The sequence below is a fragment of the Lotus japonicus genome, chromosome 2, assembly GCF_012489685.1.
Source record: "Lotus japonicus ecotype B-129 chromosome 2, LjGifu_v1.2".
Classification (NCBI taxonomy): domain Eukaryota; kingdom Viridiplantae; phylum Streptophyta; class Magnoliopsida; order Fabales; family Fabaceae; genus Lotus; species Lotus japonicus.
In genome coordinates this window covers 1,416,177-1,438,375 of record NC_080042.1, presented here as the reverse complement: position 1 = coordinate 1,438,375, position 22,199 = coordinate 1,416,177, and positions in this window count along the sequence as shown.

Below are 22,199 nucleotides of genomic sequence, written 5' to 3'. Positions count from 1 at the left end.
GAAAGCTGACACACCCGCCGGATCCGTTGGTGATGTGTGGGGTAAGCTCCTTACCCACCAAAACCTCCCATGGAATAAGGGTGAGCACTTATAACTAGGCACAAGCCTTGGGAAACCCCAAATCGCCATTGAGATCCGAGCACTTTAAGCTCCAAATGGGCGAACACTTTGTGAAATCCAAAGTCTCACTTTTGTTAGGGCTTAATCCAAAGTCTCACTTTAAGCCCTGGTCGAGTTAAATCAAGCATTAAGCCCCAGTTCTCTTTACACACGTGGAGTCATTAAACGTAATTCAGTCAAAATAAAAAGCGTGACATAAAAGCGCAAATGAACATCGTAGGCGGTGACAAAGTAAATGTGAAAGAACATTAATTAAAGAAAGCCATTAAGCGTAAATGCATGCATTAGCCGACAAGGCAGGGAAAATCATAGTCATTACCAGAAATTCCACATCGGGCTTGTGGAATCATTAAAATTTAAAATTACAAGGGGCAAGTTCTATGGTTGGGACTCATTCCCACCATTATCTTGGTCGTCGCCACCCAGGCCAGTTTTATCGCCATTTTGATCTTGCTCACCGTATTGTGTAACGCCCCAATTTCTAAACCGGGGATCACATTAGTAACCCAAATAAATATGTGAACAAACTTAGGCTTTTTTCTCTTTCAAAGAGGTGATATTTTCAAAACACAAAAGGCCCATCATCACACAAGCAATGGCCTGAGAAGTTCCCAGGTAAGTAGGCCGGGCACAATGCCCCATTGAAAACACTCCTTACCTAGACAGAACGACCCGAGTTCTTACTTGAACTCAAATGAGGTTTTTCGATAACATTTTATAATCTTTTCCACGATTCAATTATCCGTTAAGTTCAAAATCCGTTGATTACTTTTATCTTTATCAACTTTCAAATTTTCAAAACTCTTATGATTAATAATATTCCAAAAATAATTCATCATTTATCGCGTAATTACAATACCCCAAATAATAACTAAGATAAAAACCGCTAGCGTAATATTCAAAAAATAACGACACTCGACGATATAAAATTCACGGTTTAAAAATAACAACTATTTAAAAATGTTCGCTTTGCAAGCCTTCCTTCTCCGCCGCTCCTAAGCCTCTTCGTCTAGCCCTAGCTGTCGCCCAAATCCTTGTTGCCAAGAAAATCAGACCTCACCACTTAACGGCTCATCCACTAAAGTGTTAAACGCCCACATAGACAAGTAACAAACATTAAGGGTTAGCTCCGAAAAACAAAACAACCAAAACTCGAATTCAAAATCAAGATAAGATATCCAATTTTGAATTCGAATCTCAAGACAAAATAACAACTTTAAAATTCGTCTTAAGATAACAACAAGAAGATAACAACATTAAAATTTCTATCTCTATCACTTAGCAACAAACTTCACATAAGTTCAAAATTTAAATGAGTAACAATCTTATCAACATTTTGAAATATATGAATATCACGAAATTCAACCAATAAGATTAAGGTTCTCCCTTTAATAAAAAAAAACTGTAAGATCAAGATTTGATCATAGTTGCATCTCTATATTTTGATGATTACAGTTAAGGTTTTTGAGTATGAACAATTATGGTACTCTAACGTTTGTCCTTTATAGTTGTGACAAACAGGTTCTGATTCTAGCCAAGCCGATTCCATCAGAAGATGAAGACCTAAGGGTAACCAAAAGAGAGTTCTAAAGCTCACCATATTCGTTCAGAACAATGGCAAATCCTTCAGAAGTTCTGAAGATAGAAGCTCTCAAGAGGTACTGAAGAACCAGAGTCAGAAGTTCTGAAGACCAGATGTTTCAGAAGGAACAGTCCTGAAGTAGAAGACTCAAGTTCTGAAGACCTGCTAGAAGTTGGCTCTGAAGACCCAAGCTATTCTAGCTCTGGCATTCAGAAGTTCTGAGGAACATGCCTAGAAGCAGAAGTTGCAAGGTCAGAGGATCCAATCTTCCGTCTGACTCTGATCAGAAGCTTCACCAACGTCCATCTGAAGCACTCCAGATCTTAAGTCAGCTGGTGAAAGGACAGGTCGCTGTCATAGTACACATCGTACTGTCATAGCCTGACCGCCACCTGCCTCGTTCAGCCTAGCAGTCTGTTATTACAAGATTGTCACTCCAACTGACAAAAACCCTAACAACGGCTACACCATATGCCTTGGAGTATATAAGGGCTGAACATAGAAGAAAGAAGCTAAGAAACTTTGCTGATATTCTTGAATCCATTCTAACCGATCTCTTAGCAATATTTCTTCATTGTTCTTGAACATCTGAGTTTACTATTAGCTTTTCAGAAGCATTTCTTGTAAACCCAAAACCTTTTACAAACACTTTGTAAAGTTCCTTAAGAGACCAAGTTTGGTCGGATCTTGAGAGGACTGAATCAAGTTTGGTTCAGTGTTTAGCTAGTCTTGAGACGATCGGTTGATCAGCTTCTTGAGAGTATACTAGTGATAAAATCAGTGTACTGTTAGTCACTTTGCAGGTTGCAAGTGTAGTTGTAACATTCATTGATTTTAGTGAATTGCCTTCATCAGAAGAAGGAAGAAATCACCTTCACGGGTGGACTGGATTAACTTGAGATTTTATCTCAAGTGAAACAGGATAAAATACTTGTGTGCTCTACTTCATATTCTTTAGCACCGAGTTCTTATCTTTAAGTTTGTCAAAACTTAAAAAGGGGAAAACTTTTGTTTAAAAACTCTATTCAACCCCCCCCCCCTTTCTAGTGTTTTTTGCACCTTCAATTGGCATCAGAGCTCTGGTTCTGATTTATACACTTAACAGTGATCAGTGATCCATAACCTAGTGTGAAAAACAACGATGGCCCAAGCCAATACTTCCACTGACAACAACAACAACAACAACAACCAACTCAGAGCACCAGTCTTTGATGGTGAAAAGTTTGAGTACTGGAAAGATAGAATCGAAAGTTATTTCCTTGGCACTGACCCAAATCTCTGGGATATGGTCATGGAAGGCTATACTGATCCAGTAGATGCTGCAGGAGTGAAGATCCCCCGTATTGAAATGACTGACGCTCAAAAGAAGTGTTCAAGGATCATCACAAGGCGAAGTCCATGCTGTTCAGTTCAATATCATATATTGAATATGAGAAGATCTCTGACAAAGAAATAGCAAAATCCATCTATGACTCCTTGGTCATGACGCACGAAGGAAATGAAGAAGTCAAGGAGACTAAGACTCTTGCCCTGATAAAACAATATGAGCAGTTTAAGATGGAATCTGGTGAAACCATTGAGGAGATGTACTCAAGGTTTCAAACTCTGATTGCTGGAATGAGAGTGCTAAACAAGAGCTACTCTACTGGTGATCATGTCAAAAAGATCATCAGAAGCTTGCCTAATGAGTGGATGACTTTTGTCATTGCACTGAAGCTTTCCAGGAATCTGAACTCCTTGAAGCTAGAAGAGCTTGTGAGTCATCTCAGAAGCCATGAGATTGAACTCAAAGAGCACAAGCCTCAAAGGAAAGACAAATCTATTGCTCTTAAGTCAAAACCTGACTAGGCGAAAGCCTATCAGGCAGAAGAGGAATATTCCTCTGAAGAATCATCATATGCTTCTGGTGATGAAGAGCTATCTCTTCTCACAAAGAGATTGAGCAAGCTCTGGAAGAACAGACAAAGCAAGGGCAAAGGACCGAGGAAAAGTAAATGAAGATTTGAATCTTCATCTGGTCAAAAGAAGCCCTCTGGGAAGGAAGTCACCTGCTTCAAGTGCAAGGAATCTGGGCACTACAAGAGTGACTGTCCCAAGCTAAAGAAGGACAAGAGACAAAGAAATGTCTTCAAGAAGAAAGCTCTTGTGACCTTTGATGCGACTAACTCTGATGAAGCTGAGTCAGAAGAAGATGAAGCTGTGGAAGCTCTGATGGCTACCACTAGCAGAGATGCTGAAGCACAGGATGATATGATAGCTTCAGAAGATGACTCAGACTCTGAGAATGACGATGAGGTATTCTCTAAATTTTCTTCATCTGAACTAAGAACTGCATTATCTGAAATAATGAAGAAACATGATGTGCTTTTAAATAAACATAAAGAGCTTAAAAGAAAATATGCTGTTAAAACTAGTACATCAGAAGTTCATGAGAAGTCAGTCTCTGGACTCATTGAAGAGAACTCTTCTCTTAAAAATGACAACTCTGTTCTTTGTGCTAAAAATGTCATGCTAGAATATCAACTTGCATCATCTGATGTTAAGCATGAAACTTTATATGAGAAAGTGTTTCAAAGGTTCCTAGCCAAAGACATAGACAGAAGTGTTATGGCTTCAATGATCTATGACATAAGCAGAAATGGGAACAATGGTCTTGGCTACTCCCAACCTATGAGAGGTGAGCCATCTGAGCCCAAAAGCGAACCTTTGCATAAGCATTTTGTTCCCGCTGGTACTGTCATTCCAGAAAAGGTTACACCCAAGGTGGTAAAACCAATGGGAAAATTTAAACTTGACATGTCTAAATATTACAATCAAGTTCCCTTGTATTATCCTCCTGTTGCACCAAAAGTTCTGAGAACTTCTGGGAAAACTAACAAGAAAGGACCCAAGATATGGGTACCTAAGACAAAAATTATTCCTCTTGCAGACATCTTATGCAGCTCAGTTAAGACACCTGTCATGATACCTGGACAGTGGATGCTCGCGACACATGACAGACATAAGGTCTATATTCCAAAAACTGATGCCACTTAAGTGAGGAGGAGACGTTGGCTTTGGAGGAAACCAGAAGGGAAAGATCATTGGAAAAGGTTTCATATGAGATAGAAAAACTCCAGTTATTAATGATGTACTTCTGGTGGAAGGATTATTGCATAACTTGCTCTCCATAAGCCAAATAGCTGACAAAGGTTATGATGTGATTTTCAATCAAACCTGCTGTAGAGCTGTCAGTCAAACAGATGGATCTGTTCTGTTTTTTGGAAAGAGGAGAAATGACTTCTACAAAATCAAATCCTCTGAACCGCTATCTCAGAAGGTCAAGTGTCTCATGTCCGTTAATGATGAGCAATGAGTTTGGCACAAATGCCTAGGGCATGCAAGCCTCAGAAAGATCTCCCAACTAAGCAAGCTAAACCTCGTCAGAGGATTGCCTCGTCTGAAGTTTTCATCAGAGGCTCTGTGTGAAGCCTGTCAGAAGGGAAAATTCACCAAGAAGCCTTTCAAAGCAAAGAATGTGGTATCTACAACAAGACCCCTTGAGCTACTTCACACTGATCTCTTTGGACCAGTGAAAACTGAATCCATTGGAGGAAAGAAGTATGGGTTAGTCATTGTGGATGACTACAGCAGGTGGACATGGGTAAAGTTCTTAAGGCACAAGGATGAAACACACCCTGTGTTCACAAACTTCATTACCCAAGTTTAGAAGGAGTTCCAAACTTCAGTGATTACTGTCAGAAGTGATCATGGTGGAGAATTTGAGAACAAAGCTTTGAAGAATAGTTCAACTCTCAAGGGATCTCTCACAACTTCTCCTGTCCTCGCACTCCTCAACAAAATTGAGTTGTTGAAAGAAAGAACAGAACTCTTCAGGAGATGGCTCGTACCATGATGCAAGAATCAAGTATGGCCAAACACTTCTGGGCAGAAGCAGTCAACACTGCATGCTATATCCAGAACAGAATCTCCATCAGACCAATTCTGGAGAAGACTCCTTATGAGCTGTGCAAAGGAAGACAACCTGATATCTCTTACTTCCATCCCTTTAGGAGTACTTGCTACATGCTCAACACAAAGGAGCAATTGGGTAAATTCGATTCTAAAGCTTTAAAATGCTATTTTCTTGGTTATTCTGAAAGATCTAAAGGTTTTAGAATTTATAATATTGTCCCTCAAACTGTTGAGGAATCTATCCAAACTAGATTTGATGACAAGCTTGGCTCAGAAAAGTCAAAGTTGTTTGAAAGATTTGCAGATCTCAGCATTAATCCATCGGAAGCAAATCAACCAAAGGACAGCCCAGAGGATGCTGCTCTAGAGGCATAAGCATCAGAAGATGCTCCAGCAAATTCTGATCAACTTCAGAAGAAGAAGAGAATAGCTGCCTCTCATCAAAAAGAACTGATTCTTGGCAACAAAGATGCTCCTGTCAGAACGAGGTCCATGCTCAAATCTTCAGAAGAGACTCTTCTGAGTCTGAAGGGACTTGTATCTCTCATTGAGCCCAAATCAGTTGATGAAGCTCTTGAAGATAAAGGCTGGATTCTGGCAATGCAAGAAGAGTTAGATCAGTTCACGAAGAATGATGTCTGGTCCTTAATGCCTAAACCCAAAGGTTTCCATGTCATAGGAACCAAGTGGGTATTCAGAAACAAGCTGAATGAAAAAGGAGAAGTCACGAGAAACAAGGCAAGACTGGTAGCTCAAGGCTACAGTCAACAAGAGGGGATTGATTACACTGAGACCTTTGCTCCTGTGGCAAGGCTTGAAGCTATAAGGCTATTGATCTCATTCTCAGTGAATCACAACATAATTCTTCATCAGATGGATGTCAAGAGTGCCTTCCTCAATGACTACCTTTCAGAGGAAGTGTATGTCAAGCAACCTCCTGGATTTGAAGATGACAAGCATCCAGAGCATGTCTATAAGCTCAAGAAGTCGCTCTATGGACTGAAACAAGCTCCCAGAGCTTGGTATGAAAGGCTTAGCTCCTTTCTTCTGAAGAATGAGTTTGTAAGGGGTAAAGGTGACAACACTCTTTTCTGCATAACCTATAAGGATGATATTCTTATAGTTCAGATTAATGTTGATGACATTATATTTGGTTCTGCTAATCCCTCTCTTTGCAAGGAATTCTCTAAGATGATGCAGGCTGAATTTGAGATGAGCATGATGGGAGAAGAGCTCAAGTACTTCCTGGGAATTCAAATTTATCAACGACCAGGAGTCACTTATATCCATCAGAAGAAGTACACCTTGGAACTTCTGAAGAAGTTCAACATAAGTGACTGCAACATCTCAAAGACTCCAATGCATCCAACATGCATTCTTGAGAAAGAGGAAGTTTCCTCTAAGGTTTGTCAGAAGCTCTATCGTGGAATGATAGGCTCTCTTCTTTATTTAACAGCTTCCAGACCTGATATATTGTTTAGTGTGCATCTCTGTGCTAGATTTCAATCAGATCCTAGAGAGACTCACTTAACTGCTGTTAAGAGGATGCTCAAATATCTGAAGGGAACCACTAACCTTGGCTTGATGTATAGAAAAACATTAGAGTATACACTTTCAGGTTTTTGTGATGCTGACTTTGCTGGTGACAGAGTGGAAAGGAAAAGCACCTCAGGAAGTTGCCATTTCCTTGGAGCAAATCTTGTCATTTGGTCAAGCAAGAGACAGAACACAATTGCTTTATCAACTACCGAAGCAGAATATGTCTCAGCTGCCACTTGCTGCACATAAACCATATGGATGAAGAATCATCTAGAGGACTATGGTTTGTTTCTAAAGAAGATTCCAATCTTCTGTGACAACACAACTGCTATCTCCCTCAGCAAAAATCCCATTCTACACTCAAGAGCAAAGCATATAGAGGTAAAGTATCATTATTATATTCGAGATCATGTTCAGAAGGGCACTCTATCATTAGAGTATGTTGATACTAACCATCAATGGGCAGATATCTTCACTAAGCCCTTGGCAGAAGATCGGTTTTTATTTATTCTTGAAAATCTGAACATGAACTTTTGTCCAGAGTAAGGAACTTTAAAAACCTCTGACCATGGTGCTTCTGAAGTCATCAGATGCTACCTATTCAAAAGGAACTCGATCAGAAAGTACTTAACCCACCGGTTAAACTTCTATGGTAGACAACAATACACGTGTCACTTCTTTTGTGACATAGTTCCTTGTGTCGCGTGGTGTATCTGCTATAATGATGATACCTACTCTCCTCCACTGTGCTATTTTTTGACTAAGTATTTTACAAACCGTTGATCTTGCTTTTTGCTTCATGCTTTTTAAAATTTCAACGGTTATCATTAAACCCACTATACGCACGATCTCACACATGATCTAATCCACACACATACTTAAAATGTTTTTCAAACCTATTGTGTGCATTGCATTTCATTCACTCGTCTCCCTCCAAAATTTCCCTTCTCTCTGAACCCTAAACCTCGCATTCCTGAGAATCATGGGCAAATCAAGGAAATCGAAGGCGACTGTTACTGCTTCTTCCAAACGGACTGACGAAGAGCAAGAGAGGCAAAGATTCGAAGAAGCTCAGCAATTCCTGAACGCGGCCAACTGCATCAAGAAGATTGAAGAACTGGTTGTATGCAACGAGTCAAGAGTGGACTTCGACAACCTGGCTAAACACGGATTTGACATCAGGGATCAAGTCGATTTGTAAGGTTGGTTTGGCTATTTCAATCTATCTATTACAAATTAGTTGTGGAATTCTGGAAGAATGTTGTATGCCACGACTACTACGTTGTTTCTCATGTATTGGATAGAAAGATTGTTATCTCCGAGGAGTCCATTGCAAAATTGCTGGTAATGGAGTTCCAACAGGGCAAGAGAATTAAGAATGTGGATGCTAATGTTCCTGGCATGAGGAACTTAGTTAATCGGGCTATTTATGATAACTGGTCTTTGGAGAAGACAAAATTTGGCAGAAGATTTTCATATACTGTATTCACCCCAGAACAGGAGGAACTGATTACCTCAATGCAACTCAAAAGGTAATCATGTACTATATCTCTAAGGGTGAGCCTGTGTGTCTTCCATTTCTGCTCTTCAACTATCTGAAAGAGTGTGTTGAGAAGTCAAGGACTACTGCAATTGAGACCAAGAGGTCTATCTCCTACATTCCTTATGGCAGGTTGCTTTCAGATATATTCACTCAGAACAAACTGGTCAAGACTCTATCTGACAAAGGCCTTCATGATGATCTGACTATGTCCATTGGAGATGCTCTCAATGGGACTAAGTTGAAGAGAATGCAGATCATTGACAAAGTTCAAGTTGAACATGAAGAAGAATCATCTGAAGAGGTTCGTCAGAAGAACTACTATGTTGATGACTTTCCTCTCTGGTCTAAAAAGGATAATCCAGCCAGTATTCTGGAATATGTGAGAATGCTCAGAACTCAAGGAGATCCAATCACTCTCGAGGAATTCATCAAAGGACTTCCTGACAGTCCTCCTGAGGTATTAACAAGGAAGTCTAAGAGAGCAACAAGCAGCAAGCCTTCAGATCCCAAGGACAAAGGGATTCTGATAGAGGAAACCAAGAAGATGAAAGCTGCATCAAAATCTGTGGTCATCAGGGAACCAATTCCAGAAACCTCTCCTAAAAGAACTCCAGTGCAGTCTGATAGCTCTGAGAGCTCTCTGGCTTCCATTATTGGAACTCAAGAGGAAGAAGATGACACCAACAGAGGAGGAGCTGTTCACTCTAACTCTGAAGAAGGTTGACCCAGAAGGAGTGTCAAGAGGAAAGCTGTCATGCAAGAATCTTCTAGTGAGGAAACTGAAGATGATGATACTCCCCTGACCAAGAGGCAAAAAGTTCAGGTAATTCAAGTTGAGGAGGAAATTGAGCAGGATGATAGTGAGATTATTGGGTATGTGCTCCAAGACATAAGGGAATCTCCAGAAGCTGAATCAAAAGAATCCACTGATTCTGATGAAGTGCTCACAGCCAAGAGGAAGAAACTGCCTCTGAAGGGTCCACTTCAGAAGAAGGAGCCAGAACCAAAGCAAGCATCTGAGAGTGCTCATGAGGTACAAAGGGAAAGGAGATCAAAGATAGCTTCTGATCCTGCAAGGACTGCAAGACTCACCAGATCTGCCACCCTCAGAGGTCCAAGTAAGGCAATTACTGAAAGCATTAATTTAGATTCTGCTTTAGTAACTATTCCTGAACAACCTGTACCTATATCTACCTCCCTGCCAATCTCAATCCAAATAGTTCCACCTCAAATAGAACCTCACACACAAACCATATCTCAAGCCGAAACACAAGCTCCCCACTCAAACATCCAAACTGCTACCACTTCCATTCCATCCGTTCCAATCCAAACCTCTTCCACATCCACCACATCTGAGTCAGTACCTCTCATCAATTCATTCATTAAGGGTATCGCTCAGAGTGAGGCCACCTTGAAGGACTTGGTTCAACAATTCACACCCAAGCCTCCATCCACCTCAAGAACCTTTCTGGTAACTGAATCTGGTGAGATTCCTACTGTGGAAGACAAAGGAGATGAGGATGTTCAGATTCTAGAACCTCCTTTCAATGTGCAACCTATCCAGCAGGTAGCCTCTTATTTTGAAGATCTGTTCACAGATGTTGCTGCTGAGTCTTCTTATGTGTCATTGTCTCACTACTCAACGGTGAACTCAAGAGATCTGAGCTTCACCTCGCCTGAGAAGACAGCTACATCCAGGCAAAGACAAGAGACCATTCCTGAGATTGAGTATATGGATGAATCAGATCATTCAGGACAAGAGAAGGTTCATATGGATGAATCAGTACCTTCAGGACAAAATAGAACTGAGAGTTCTAATGCATCAAGCTCTAACGCAACCAACACTCCTCAGCCAATCATGGATTTGGCACCCTCCTTCAGACCACAAAGTCTTATTCAACTCAATCAGGAGTTCTCTGATGAAGCAACCAGAAGACTGCAATGGCTATATCAGGTAACTGATAATCAATTTGATGCATCTTTGGTTGATGGTATGTGGTCTGCCTTCGGAAGATGGTCAGAAAGAAGGGCTTATGAGCTTGAGAAGCAGCTCAGAAGAGAGAAACGTCTGAGAGTTCATGATGCCTCTGAAAGAGCATATGAGCAGAGGCAGAGGGTGTTACACAGGGTTTGTGAACCTATGAGAAGAGCAATGGCGGCAAGAACATATGTTGTCTCTGAACGTACCTCAGAAGATGCTGAGATGATTCCAGCAGAGGTTGCAGAGGACAGTGCTAAAGAGATCATCATTCATGAGGCTGCAGAGGTTGATGAAGTTCAGAAGGAAGTACCTATTCAAGTTGCTGCTGAAGTTCAATCAGAGGTAGAAGTTCAAGCATCTGCAGAAGTTCCTATTCCTGTTCAAGCTCCAGAACCAGCTCCACATCCGAAAGTTGCTCTCCTGGCTGCCAGAATTGATAGGATACAAGATGATCAGCAGAGACTGTTTCAGATGGTTGAGCAACAACGCATCATTCAGAATGAACAAAGTCAGCAGATTCAGGAACCTTCAAGCAGAATGGAGGATATGGTGAAGTATCTGATCGAGAATCTACCATCTTCATGAAAGCCCTGAACCCCTCACATCTATCTTTCATGCATATTTATTCATCTTATCTGTCTGTGAACTTATTCTATGTTTGACTATGTTTTATTTCCTTATGTGTTTTTGCTACAACTTATTTAATGCGCTTTATTTGAGTTAATTCTTTGTTGTTAGTGTTTTTGTTTTTCACTCTTTTTGCTTATGACAAAAAGGGGGAGTACATAAAATGGTTTTGATAAACTTTTAATAAACCAGTTGAGGAGAATAAGTATCAAATACTTATAACACATAGATATTGCCAAGCGTCCTAAACAAGGAATACATTTTGTTCAAAGCCTCTGACGCCCTATCACAATCCATCTGGACAATACTCTATGTTTCCAAGTGATCTACGCAAGTTCTGAACCATCAAGTTCTGATGAGTATACACTCTTCTTTGCGTATCTTCTGATCACCTCACAAGACTACGAATCTAGACTCTTCATCATCTCATCAAGTCATAGATTCAGAGGGAGTCAGGGGGAGTCCCCAGCTCAGAATCAAGTGCAATCCTAGATTCAGAAGGAGCAACATAAACCGTTACACAATGATAAGTTTAATCTTTGATCTCTTCTCTCTTGTCTATTCAGTTTATTGACTAAGAATTGTTCATCAAAATACTTGTTTTGTCATCATCAAAAAGGGGGAGATTGTAAGATCAAGATTTGATCAGTAGTTGCATATCTATATTTTGATGATTACAGTTAAGGTTTTTGAGTATGAACAATTATGGTACTCTAACGTTTGTCCTTTATAGTTGTGACAAACAGGTTCTGATTCTAGCCAAGTCGATTCCATCAGAAGATGAAGACCCAAGGGTAACCAAAAGAGAGTTCTAAAGCTCACCATGTTCGTTCAGAACAGTGGCAAATCCTTCAAAAGTTCTGAAGATAGAAGCTCTCAAGAGGTACTGAAGAACTGGAGTAAAAAGTTCTGAAGACCAGATGTTTCAGAAGGAGCGGTCCTGAAGTAGAAGACTCAAGTTCTGAAGACCTGCAAGAAGTTGACTCTGAAGATCCAAGCTATTCTGGCTTTGGCATTCAGAAGTTCTGAGGAACATGCCCAGAAGCAGAAGTTGCAAGGTCAGAGGATCCAATCTTCCGTCTGACTCTGATCAGAAGCTTCACCAACGCCCATCTGAAGCACTCCAGATCTTAAGTCAGCTGGTGAAAGGACAGGTCGCTGTCATAGTTCACATCGTACTGTCATAGCCTGTCCGCCACCTACCTCGTTCAGCCTAGCAGTCTGATATTACAAGATTGTCACTCCAACGGACAAAAACCCTAGCAACGGCTACACCATATGCCTTGGAGTATATAAGGGCTGAACATAGACGAAAGAAGCTAAGAAACTTTGCTGATATTCTTGAATCCATTCTAACCGATCTCTTAGCAATATTTCTTCATTGTTCTTGAACATCTGAGTTTACTATTAGCTTTTCAGAAGAATTTCTTGTAAACCCAAAACCTTTTACAAACACTTTGTAAAGTTCCTTAAGAGACCAAGTTTGGTCGGATCTTGAGAGGACTGAATCAAGTTTGGTTCAGTGTTTAGCTAGTCTTGAGAGGATCGGTTGATCAGCTTCTTGAGAGTATACTAGTGAGAAAATCAGTGTACTGTTAGTCACTTTGCAGGTTGCAAGTGCAGTTGTAACATTCATTGATTTTAGTGAATTGCCTTCATCAGAAGAAGGAAGAAATCACCTTCACGGGTGGACTGGATTAACTTGAGCTTTTATCCCAAGTGAACCAGGGTAAAATACTTGTGTGCTCTACTTCATATTCTTTAGCACCTAGTTTTTATCTTTAAGTTTGTCAAAACTTAAAAAGGGGAAAACTTTTGTTTAAAAACTCTATTCAAACCCCCCCTTTCTAGTGTTTTTCGCACCTTCAAAAACAACCAACACGATTAAGGTCCATCCCCTTAATCAAAACAACCAACAAGATTAAGGTCTATCCCCTTAATCAAACTTAACCAACAACAAGATTAAGGTCCATCCCCTCAATCTAACAAACAACCCGCAAGTTAATTCCATAACTAATACATAACTTCCACTCCCCAAACCCGCAATTAACCTCCATAATTTCTCAACGAAACAACATATTCAATTTCTCGCCCAACAACAATTCAATAAAAGTACGCATAATCTTAATACAAAGAAACAACAACAACCAAAAAAATTAATCAATCAATTCAACGCCTTGAACACCTTCACTTCACATATCATGCAAGAAAATAAAACCATGCAAACTCACGCACTAATTAAGAAGCTACCCTTACCTTGGCCTAAAATAAGAAGGAAAGTAATAGGACAGTTCTTCCAACAGAGTCCCTTTTTTTTTGGATGAATAAAAGATGAACACAAGAAACTTCAATCCTCTTGCTCCAAGCTTTCCATTCACCACCAATAGAGATGATGAGCTCGCACCCGCCAAGGGAAGAAGACAAAATTTGAGTCTTCCAAAGAAAGAAGAAAACTCCAAGAGAGAAGAGAAAGAAAGCTTTGAGGGCAATGCTTCCTCCTAGAGAGAATTTGAGAGTGAGTAGAGACTTATGGATGAAAAGAACAAAGGGCCAAGCCTCCTTATATACTATACCGTCATGAAGTTTGGGCTTACATGCTAGAAGACTAATGTAAAAGCCCAATCCATTACGAAGACATCCAACCGTTGATAAGGAAGAAACTCGATCGTTGATCACGCGCTTGGTCAAAGGTCATGATTGTCGCTGACCAACACAGTCTGGCACCAGTCTGCCGACCAGGTGATGAAGGGCTTCCTTGACGGACATGATTGATTCGCAAGTTAACTGGCATAGTAGTTATTACGCCCCATTTACGGACATGATTTGTCAATTGTAATGAATACATTCATTAGGGTTCAGAGGTCGACCTGCTATAAAAGAAAAACCTCCCCCTCCTATGTAAATCATCTTCTACACACTGAAATAATACTCTGTACATTTTTCTTAGTCTTTTATGTTTCCCACCCCTTTGGAAACTCTTGTCGGAACACTGGCGCCCACCTTGGGGCCTTGGTAAAACTTTTCCCGGGTCCTCAAGGTACACTGACCTTTTTCTCAACCTTGAATAGCATGGTAGAGACCAGATCTCATGTCAACGGCTCAAATGGTTCAACTTGTCCAACGGAGAAGACCATGAACGCGTTGATTGCATAGATGCAGTAGCAGAACCAGGCGATGCAAGCCCAGATGGCTGGAATGGAAGAGCTCCGACAACTGAATCAGGACATGCAGGTGCGGCTTGCAGGGGTGGATGAGCTTCGTCACCAAAACCAAACCCTGCAAGCTCAAGTACAGGATCTCACAAGGAACCACAGGAGGGATGCGCATCTTATCCAGACGGCGCCAGAGTTTCAGCCTTTCTCAGAGGCCATAGCTGTTGTCGAGATTTCGGAAAGCTTAAGGACCTTGGTTCTTGACTCCTACAATGGCACAACAGGCCCTAGAGAGCACCTCACTGTTTTCAATACAAAGATGTTAATAAATGGTGCAACCGAACAATTGAAGTGCAAGCTATTTCCAGGAACCCTAAAGAAGGGGGGCCTTGACATGGTTCTCCAGCCTTCCACCCAGATCTATAGTCACGTTCAGTGACTTTTCCCAACGTTTCCTATCACAATTCTCTGCCAAGCAAGCCCACCAGGTCACCTCAGCCAACCTTTTCAACATCCGTCAAAAGTCAGGTGAAACATTGAAAAATTACTTGTTCAGGTTTACTAATGTTTTCACGCAGGCTAGAAACAAAGATCCAGCAATTTGTACCGAGGCATCAGACCAACCAAGACGGACAGATCCCTTCACCGATCGAGGGAACCTTCGACAAGGCAATCAGTGTCGAGACCAAACTAGTTTGAGCCGATATAACACCAACAACATGAGGAGCAATGTCTGGACAAGACAAAAGGACTAAGACTTCAATCCCTTGAAGGTTCCTCGCGGCCAAACCTGGAAGAAGGGCCTCCAATCATGACTTCGACAACCATGCTAACCTGCGCAGTCAGGTCATGCTATATCCCGCTCTTGGAACGCCAACAACCTGAAGTTCTACTACAACTAATGCTCTAGGCTTTAAAACGCCCTAAGCTTTTGTGGTTTAAGTTTTTTGGTATTTGACGTTTGTTTCTTTGAATAAAAGTAGAAAGTACTCTTTTCTCTTCCGCAAGAGAAGAGTTCCTGATGAGGTCCAAAAGATGTAAATATGTGTGTGTTCTACTTTTTCAAAAGTACCTCTTGGTTACTCGACTAAGTGTGTCGCTTCACCGCCAACTCCATGTTTGGCGCCGAGGTCACACTGCTTGGTTACTCGACCAAGTGCGTCGTTTCTCCGCCGACTCCATGTTTGGCTACGAAGTCACACCTCTTGGTTACTCAACCAAGTGCGTCGCTTCTCCGCCAACTCCATGTTCGATGTCGAGGTCAAAAACCACATGTTACTCAACCAAGTGCGTCGCTTCTCCGCCAACTCTTTGTTCGCGTCGACACCGCACCACTTGGTTACTCAACCAAGCGCGTTGCTTCCTCGCTTACTCCATGTTCAGCGTCGACACCTCACCACTTGGTTGCTCAACCAAGTGTGTTGCTTCTCCGCCAACTCCATGTTCGGCATCGACACCGTAGCACTTGGTTACTCACCCAAGCACGTCGCTTCTCCGCCAACTCCATGTTCGGCATCGACATCGCACCACTTGGTGACTAAACCAAGCGCGTCGCTTCTCCGCTAACTCCATGTTCAGGTCGACACGGCACCACTTGGTTACTAAACCAAGCGCGTCGCTTCTCCACTAACTCCATGTTCAGCGTCGACACCGCACCACTTGGTTGCTCAACCAAGCGCGTCGCTTCTCCGCTAACTCCATGTTCAATGTTGACACCGCACCACTTGGTTGCTCAACCAAGTGCGTCGCTTCTCCGCCAACTCTATGTTCGACTTCGACATCGCACCACTTGGTTACTCAACCAAGCGTGTCGCTTCTTCGCCAACTCCATGTTCGGTGTCGAGGTTAAAAATCACATGGTTACTCAATTAAGCATGTCACGGATGGTGCTTTGAGTAACTAGGCCTACCGCGTCGTCGCTTCTCCTTAAGCGGAGATTTCAAACACTTGCTTAATTGAATGCTCAAAATGAAAGAAGAAGAAAGAAGGAGAAAAGAAAGAGAAAAATGTTTAGTTTGATGGAGAAGACCAATGTCGCAGAGAACAGGAGAGAGAATGTAGCTTTAATCAGAAAAGGACGAAAACAGGAAAAAGAAGGAGGTCGATCGGAGCCGACCGTGGAAGAAGAAAGTCGACCGTTGAAGCACATGAGCTAGGATAGGGGAGGCTGACTATAAAAGGCGGAGGTCGACCGGTGCGGTAGGGGAGGAGGTCAACCGGTGCTGCTCACGAACCAGGAGAGAGAACGCCAACCGGGGAAGGAGAAGGTCGACTGGTGCGGCAGGGGAGGAGGTCGACCGGTGCAGCGCAGGAACTTAGAGAGAGAATGTGAGACCCAAGTTTTTAGCTTAGAATAAATTAGTAAAATTTCTTATTCACGAATAATTACGATGTAACGTGAAGTAAGGAAACTGGATAAACGTTTATTAAATGGAATAAAGGTATGGAGAAGATATTTCACGAGAAGGTTAAGGACAAGATTCGAATCGACGGAACTTATGACGCAAGTATTATTCGCATTAAACCTAGGACAAGAACCTTAGGAAAGAAAACTAAGTTCCACCCTTGGAACACTATAGGAATAAATTCCAAAAATCTTCTAGAGGAATATAAGACTTTCTCTTATTCCTTTCCAAAACGAGCGTTTCGATACAAAACTCTGGAATGTACGAACAACAAGTTCCAATACTCGGAAGTTCGCCGAAACCGAAACCCTGATAGTTCAGAAACCCTAAAATCTACGGACGATGAAGACTTTTCTATACGGAGCTTCAAATAAAGATTTTATCCGCGTGCGCCCACTCTAATCGACATTTCGAATCTTTCTTCAGAAGGAAGTTTCTGCATCCGAGGTCAAAACCATAAAGTGCATAAAGTGCATTTTAAGCCGGTAAACATTAAAAACAAGCCTCGAAAACCAAAAATCATACTGATATTTCTTTGAAGAATTAGAAGATTCAGCGGGAAGAGTATCGTGTCTAAAATACGTTGGAATCAGTAGGAAAAATCGGAATCGCGAAATTTTCATTTTTCCGCATTTTCCATTTCCTATATATAGTTTGAAATGAAAAAAAAAAAAAAATCACAAACCCACACACACGGCCGTGAGCTTCTTGGAGGAAAGGAGGAGATTTGATTTTTTTCCAATTCTTGACTGATCGTCGTTCTGTTCGTTGCTACGCGTAGGCCTCGAGGTACTGATGTTATTCCTTACCTCTGATCGTAAATTCTGTCGCTTTTCTCTATGTCTTTTTGTGCTCAAAGTTTTGAGCTTTTTGTAAAACTGTCTAAATAGCTTGATTTCAGTGTCTAAACTTATTGCCTACGTGCTCTAGAGCATGAATATCCGGTTGTTTTCTGTTGAATCTCGCCGAATTGCCGCCGAGTTTCAATTCTGCTCAAAAACCCATTTTTATGCTGAGGTTCCGCTTTTTGGATCAAAAACTCTCGACTGAGCTTAGCTTTAGTAGGATTAGTTGTTATAAATGTCGTTAGGATCGAGCTCATCTAATTTGTTTTTCGAAATTTTGATTTTGAGTTTCCGAGCTAAAAATAATGACCAAAATACCCCTGCGACAGTTTTCGATCCGATAATTTTTCTGAGAGTTTCCCTGGCCTAGATATCGCCTAAGAATACCTAGGAATTGATTTAGATCGAAGAAAAAGTTCGGAAACCCTATTTTTGAGAGTGGCCGAAACCTATTTGCTAGGGTACCGTGTCCAAAAATAATTTTTGGGTCTCTATGACCTGAGCTATTGCGTAGCTCTTTCAATTGTCGAAATTTTTGCGCCGGTTTCTTGTCATTCCGAGTTCTGTAGCTCGAGTTATGCTCGTTTTAGCGAACGAAGCCTCCGTTGTCAATTTGTGCCTAAATAGGAACTCTGAAGCTTTAGAGGCTTTCTTTACGATTTCGATTAGCATTAGTAGATCGTGTTACTCCTAGTGAAGCTTGTGTTGATGAATGTGTTTTCTTTGTTCTAGGTTCGCATTTTCCATGCCCAACTTCTACTCACGAAGGTAAGGGTAACTCGGTTTTAGCGCGTCTTTGAGTCCTGCATGCTTTTATCGCACTGCATGTATTTGAGATGAAGTTGTTTAAACTTGATTGGCAATTGATTGAAATGTTGGTATGCTTGCAATGTTGTATGCTTGCTTATATTGACTGTTTCTGAGGCTTGTGCCAAATGTTTTCTGAGGGCTTCGGTCGAGTGAACTTATTGAGACGTGTGTCTCCGTTTTCTGAGAGGCTTCGGCCGTTTATTGGTTTCTGTCATTGAACTGAGTTGGTATGCATTGAATTGATTTATGTTCGTTGAGATTATGAATACCATGTGGTTACCCTGATTTGATTATTGGATTCGAGATTGTTGTTGAGTGACTACTGAGTTGGATGAGATGTTTTGGTTTGCTTGAAGTGGCAGTGGAGTGGATATTTTCACATGACTGTCCCGTCTTTCGAGGCGTTATCAAGTGGTAGTGGAGTGGATATTTTCACATGACTATCCCGTCCTTCGAGGCGTTACTTAGTGACAGTGGAGTGGATATTTTCACAGGACTGTCCCGTCTTGCGAGACGTTATCAAGTGGTAGTGGAGTGGATATTTTCACATGACTATCCCGTCCATTGTGGCGCTAAGTGGCGGTGTGGTGGTGATTGTCCCACGTGATCGTCCCGTCTTGCGAGACGTTATCAAGTGGTAGTGGAGTGGATATTTTCACATGACTATCCCGTCCATTGTGGCGTTAAGTGACAGTGGAGTGGATATTTTCACAGGACTGTCCCGTCTTGCGAGACGTTATTGTTGGATTGATATTGTTGAGGATTATTGATATCTGATTTGTTGTTATATTGTTGAGGCTTATTGATATCTGATTTGATGTTATATTGTTGAGGATTATTGATATCTGATTTGTTATATTTTTGAGGATTATAGATATCTGATTTGTTGTTATATTGTTGAGGCTTATTGATATCTGATTTGATGTTATATTCTTGAGGATTATTGATATCTGAGTTGTTATATGTTGTTAAGTTGATGTCTGAAGAAATGTTATATGTTGTTAAGTTGATGTCTGAATTAACATATATGTTGTTAGGTTGTTGATAGTTGATTTAAATCTATATTGTAGAATATATGTCGTCATCTATCTTGAATTAAGTTGCTAGTTTATGTGCCATGATATGCACTTAAATTTGAATAGCATGATTTTCCCTTTTATACGTGGTAATGGCATGGAGTTAACCCTTTCTATTTGCTACATGTTATTTGGACGCTTAACGCTATTAGGCGATGGAGAGCCTTCCACCGAGGCTTAGCTGCTCAAGCTGGAGATCGGATTATAGACGGTGGAGTAGAGGTGTAAGAAGCAATTTTGCTTTTCTTTTGTGGAATACGTTTTGAGTCTCCTTCTCTATTTGAGAACTCTGTTATTTAAGTCTTGCTTCCGCCACTAATAAAGTGCGCGTACTTATTCTGAACCTTACTTCTGGTATTGTAAGCTATTATTACTATATATCGGGAAACAGGTTATTTAAATAAAGTTATGATATGATTCCAACCTTTTAGCCGAAGTGTTTAGTTGTTTTTCAGAAAAAATTCCCTTGGATTTTAGGGATTGCAGATTGGTCCTTAGACTTGTTAGGTTACTAATGTGACCCCTCAGTTGAGAAATTGGGGCGTTACAGAGAACGCCAAACGGGGAAGGAGGAGGTCGACCGGTGCGGTAGGGAAAGGTGTCGACCGGTGAAGTACACGAACCAAGTGAGAGAATACTGACCATGAAGGGAGAAGGTCATTCAAGGTCAACATGACCATGCATGTTCCAAGAGGGAGAAGACTGACCGTGAAGAAGCTAGCTGACTGTCTAAGCCAACATTAAGAATGACCATGAAAAGTTAAACCACAAGAGGACGCAGTGGAAGAAGTTGCAAAACATTTAACAATGGCACACAAAAGCTCTCTTAAGGCTTTGCGGCTAAAGCATTTAACCACAAGCCTTGGGAGATTGTGTACCGTCATGGACTTTGAACTAGATGGTCAGGTCCCTACCGGAAGGCCAAGCTGCTCTCCGAAGTTTGGGCTGGACATGTGAAGTTTGAGCTTACATGCTAGAAGACTAATGTAAAAGCCCAATCCATTACAAAGACATCCAACCGTTGATAAGGAAGCAACTCGATCGTTGATCACGCGCTTGGTCAAAGGTCATGACTGTCGCTGACCAACACAGTCTGGCACCAGTCAGCCGACCAGGTGATGAAGGGCTTCCTTGACGGACATGATTGATTCGCAAGTCAACCGGCACAGTAGTTTTTACGCCCCATTTACTGACATGATTGGTCAATTGTAATGAATACATTCATTAGGGTTCAGAGGTCGACCTGCTATAAAAGGAAGAACTCCCCCTCCTATGTAAATCATCTTTTACACACTGATATAATACTCTGTACATTTCTCTTAGTCTTTTAGGTTTCCGACCCCTTTGGAAACTCTTGTCGGAACATTTACTACTTAGGATGACCTCAAAATACCCAAAACATCCCAAAAACTTTACCCCTAGACTTGGGCTCCAAGTTTCCTTAAACACATGTGACTAAATTAATTTAAAACCTAACTTAATTGATTTAATTAAATAAAAAATACTCCCTCCGTGTCAGCCAACCCGTGGCCTTACCCATCACCTAGGCCCAACACCCATTTTTTCCTTTTCTTCCCCAAATGGCCCAATCACCACGTAACCAAAACAACAAATATTTATAACAATTATAATTATATATATAATAATAATCATGATTGGACCTTAAATCAAAATAACAACCAACATTTTATCAAAATAAGATAAAATAACACAATATCATATAACACATTTAAATAGGAAAAACCAAATATCTATATCTTCCTTAATTCAAAATAATAATTAGTTAAAGTCTGAGCAAGAAACTGACACATCTAAAATTGATTCGAATATCTCTAGATTAATTTTAAAAAATTAAAAATAACATTCTGAACCCATATTTTCAAATTAATTTTCGAAATTAAATTAATTTTAGTTAAAAATCAACTTATCTTTATCTTATCTCTTAATTAAAATAAGAGATAATCCTATATTTTTCCAAATAAATCACAAAACAATTATAATTATATTATAAAGATTATCTAAAACCATTATCTCTGAATGTAATTCACAATTAATCTCTCCACTAATTTTCCACCTCTATCTCCTAATTTTTCAATAAAACAACTCTACCTCTATATCACTTTTCAAAATAATAATTTCGGATTTTAATATTATCTTAACCAAAAATAATTTTTATCCTATTTTCTCTCTCTATAAAATAAGGAAAAATCTATTTTTAATTAATAAAATCCAAAATAATTAAATTCATAACTTTTAACTCCATAACCACGAAAATAACACTAATTATAATTATTTTCATCAAATACACTCATCTAATAATGTTATGATCATGCATTATTATTTCAAAATCATAACAACACTCAAGACAACCATGAGTCAAAGTCAACCAAACAAGTCAACACAGCACAAAAGTCAACATTCTTCTTATTATTATTATAATAATAATTAACAACTAAAATATAGGGTTTTACATATTGCTCTTCCTCTTCGTTGTTTTCATCTTCTTCATGCAAAGGCGGCTGGTGGGAGGCCACGAAAGCACGGACTGAGGGGAGATCATCGTTG